The 4,174-nt window shown below is 45.4% G+C and overlaps 1 pseudogene across 1 annotated transcript; it reads right to left on the reverse strand.

Moving 5' to 3' along the window:
• Window positions 1-2,037: 2,037 nt before the first annotated feature.
• Window positions 2,038-2,594, reverse strand: LOC108291047 (annotated as a pseudogene). The gene has a single exon (XR_001819784.1). The product of XR_001819784.1 is annotated as an interferon regulatory factor 7-like (transcript).
• Between the last annotated feature and the right edge of the window lie 1,580 nt (window positions 2,595-4,174).

Consider the following 4,174-nt stretch of genomic DNA (forward strand, 5'->3'; position numbering starts at 1 on the left):
ACTACTACTATTGAGCATCTATCAAGGTCTAGGTACAATTTAGGTAACTTGCACTCACTTATTCTGCACGACAGCCTTGCGAGGCAGAATTGTCATGTTTGACTTACACATGAAGCAAAACCTTCAAGCAAATAAAGTGACTTGTTCAAGGTCACTCCTGCTGCCCTTTTCCCTACCTTGCTTGGCTTTTTCTTTACTTTATAGCAATTACCATTTTCTGACAAACTAAATAATGTACTTATTATGCATTATTGAATGTTGTTTTTCTTCTGTCCTACCCTATATACACATGTTAGGATAAAGCTCTACTTAGGTGAAGATATTTCTCTGCTTTGTTCCAAAGCACCAAGCACAATGTCTGGCATGGAGAAAACTCATAACATATGTAATGAGTGAATGATTGAATGAATAATTACTGATCACCTCATTTTGACCAGGCTTTGCGTTGTCATTTCACCTACGCTTTGCTCTGTGAAACAGAGATCATCATCACCAGTTTGCAGATTTAAAAACAATTAGTCCAGAAAAGGAAAAGCAACTTGCTTAAAGTCACTGAGCTAGTCTGAAATGAGATTTAAAAATATATACTGCTTACTCCAAAGTGCTATGCACATTGGTTCTTTCCACCCAAGGACACTGTGGCCAGCTCAGTGACACTTAGAACCTTCAAGGGATCTCAGAGGAAGGTGTCATCCCTTGCTGTGCTCATGTCCTCAGGATTATGACTTTGACTTGATGGTGTGGAATTTTCCCTCTTCCTATTCTGGATCTGACCACTAGCACCACAATCCACAGACTTCTCTAGAGCTGATTCTTGGATGTTTCTTATGATTTCTGGAAGCCTTGGGATCTCTGTGCTCTTGGTTAACTGATCACATGCCAAGGCCACCTGACAGAAGGACTTTTGGACCAGAAGATTCTGAAAGTCAGAGAGACCTCATGCAGAATTTCCCCCTTTCACCTGATCTTCTCCCTTCTGGGCAATCCCATCACTCTCTGTGGCCACAGCTGGAGCTGTCTCAGCCAGAAGTTGACTTTAACTCATCCTCATCGGTTATACAAGCACCAGCATTCAGAGCCTCTCACACAGGCTGCAGCCTTGCAAAGAGACTGGTGTGGAGGGAGACAGAGACTGAGGAAGAGAAGGAGCAGTAGAAGGAATACTTGACACTATAATGATGATTTTTTTATTTTATTTTTTTTCCTCTTTGCCTGCACCCATGTCCCTGCCTTGCCTCATCCTTTTCCACCCAAGTTAGAAATCTGGAAGTCACCATCAACTCTCTCTCATCTTCAGCTCCATACTGAAGCAATCGCGGATCCCCCTCTTTTCTTTCTCGCACGTCTTCACCCATCTCCTCATCTACAACATAACAGCTACCCTCTTGGTCCTGGCCCAAATCATCTTTATCCTGGAATCCAACAACTCCTTCTTAATTGTTCTCCTGGCCTCCAGATGTGTCCCAGTCCAATCACAAATGAAGTGTCATGACCAGATTCTTCTGCTACTAAAACTGTCAATGGCTCTTTACTATCCCAAGAATCACACCCACCCCTCTTTCCTTGGATTAAAAGGCCCTGTGTAATCAGGCTTGCACCAATGTCTCTAATTTCATCTCTGTCATGCCTTAGGCAGATTGATTTCTGGTGATTCCCATCATGTGCCTAGTCTGTTCTGTCATTCCCTGATATTTCTGCTTCATCTGACATACTAATCCTCTATTTCTGCCTGGCTAACACTCATCATTGAATACGCAAGTCAGGGGTCAACTTCTCTATTGAGCCATCCAGATATCTGCCACCACTCTCCCCTCCGCTGGTACCTAAATGGTTATTCCTTTATGGCCCAATTCAAATAGCCTTACTTATACCTTATACATATCTCCAGTTGCCCTCACTGGACCATGTGACCCACTGAATCAGCACCTCCATCTATGCTGTGAGCTCTAGGGCAAGACTTGTGTTTGTCTTGTCTTAGCTTGCCCAATTCCTGACTCAGGACATGGAGCCAGGGCTGGGTTCTTTTTTGTGTGTGTGTGTTCTGGGGCTCTTTTTATTAGACTGGGTGGCCACGGCCAGCTCTAGGCAGGCTGCTCCAGCTCCATAAGGAAGCCCTCGATGACATCGTAGAGGCTGTTGGCTCTGGACAGGCAGAGTCTGAGGCTGCTGCTGTCCAGGGAAGACACCCCCTCGCGCTGCGTGCCCTCCAGGTACACTCGGCACAGCCAGGGCTCCAGCTTCACCAGGACCAGGCTCTTCTCCTTGGGTCTCCCAGCTGACAAGTCCTGGCCAAAGCCCAGGTAGATGGTGCAGCGTGGGGAGCTGCAGCGGCGCCGTGCCCAGAATTCCACCAGCTCTTGAAAGAAGACTCTGAAGTCGAAGATGGGGTGTCGAAGTTGCGAGGCAGCAGACAGGCTGAGGTGGAGGGGCTGGCGGAGCCTGGGGGGCCGCCTACCTCCCAGTATACCTTGCACTTGTCCATGCGCCAGTGCCCACAGCTGCGGCCCCCGAAGCTCCAGCTGCAGCCCGGGGGCCACGTGTCGCAGTAGCTCCTCCGTGTAGTGCAGCTGCTTCTGGTCCGGAAGCTCAGCAGGGATTCAAGGGTTCTCTTCAATCTAGCCCCAGCTGTCTCACTGATTTCTAGGAATTCCGACAAACCATGTCTTGTCTTAGACCCTCAGTCTTCTCATCTGTAAAATGGGCTGATTGAACTGAAGAATCACCAAGGTCTCTTTCTCTCCTGTTTCTAAAAATCTTGAATTCTAGGACAGTTTTCAGGTTGTTCATTACAGTTCCTGAGATGTGTACTCTAATATTACGTAAATTTGTGTCTTTTAGATATGCTTATTAAATATTTACTCAGAAAAAAAAAACACCTCTTATAGAGGTTAGTGAGAGTGATAAGAGGGTCTCATAAAATGGCAGGCTAAATTATTTTAAAAAACCCAAATTCTTGGGGGAAAGGATTAAGGTAAGGGATCATGCACAGAATGGAAAGATTTCCCTTTTCAGTGTACCCTATCAGCTGACAGGTCAACAGGGTTCCTTGATAACAATTGTTTGAGTAAATCACTGATCTGCTTTTTCTGAGAAAAGGAAAACCTCTCCTTTTTCTAATCCACATGTAGTAGAACTATGATACAGTCTTGCTGGAGTTACTTGTCTCCAATTACTTGTTCAGGTATAGAAAGACAATGAGGCTGAGATGTTTGGGTACCACTCCAACACGTGTGTAGCAAGTCTTCAACAGCACCTTCTCACTTAGGGGTCCACTTCATTTGTATTATATTTGCATGTGGCCCTTCCAACACCCGAGGTCCAGCCTCCACATGTTTATCCCTAGGAGTCCACCTCTTTCTTCCTTTTCCCTTGCCAAAGGCATCTGGCAGGTTGGTACTGTTTTCCATAGAAACCAAGATAGAGGAGAAGGGGGTTCTCTTAAATGCTAGAAATTTAGGGTGGCACTGCTGGGGGACTAGGGGCTTGCTAACACTTGGTGGTGGTTTTCTGGAGTTGATTTTCTTCAATATGGATACATTTCATAAGCTCAGTGAATTCAGCATCTCTCTCAGCAAGACTGGGGTGATATTTTCCCATTTCTTTCTCCCACGCATATAAAATAGTAGATTCTGAGTGGGAAGACGACAGGTACCTCATGACTTTCTTCCCATTGGGGATGTAAACTTTAACTTAGAACTGTCTTTGCTGCTGGGGAATGAGCCAGGGAAGGAGATTCATTCACCGTGTGTCTGGAAGTCACTGAGTCCCTCCCTGGACATCCAGTTTTCCTGGAGTACTCTGTCCTGATTTTAGGGTAGCAGAAGGGAAACTGCTGAGGAAGTGTCTCAGATCTCACTCTAATCAAAGCAAGAAAGAAAATGTAAATGCTGTAGCATTTCTCCTTTCTACTTTGGGGCTGGTGTTGTCTTATTTACTTCTCTGCCCCAGTGTGATGCGTGTTCCTCAAAGTGTGTGGCTTCTGATCTCACCTAGGTCTTCTTGCCCAGTAACCCCCTGTGTCTGATCATTCAGTAATAATCTTACTATTTGATCCAATTCTGACATCTGTGTAGCCTTCTCCAAGTGTGGCCTAGAAAGCTCTCTATTATTAGAGGGAACTTGGCCCTTCAAAGTCATCTGACATTTGTTGGACACTCAATATTTCTGAAATCTC

This window comes from Cebus imitator, unplaced genomic scaffold (genome assembly GCF_001604975.1).
Source record: "Cebus imitator isolate Cc_AM_T3 unplaced genomic scaffold, Cebus_imitator-1.0 Scaffold18, whole genome shotgun sequence".
NCBI lineage: Eukaryota > Metazoa > Chordata > Mammalia > Primates > Cebidae > Cebus > Cebus imitator.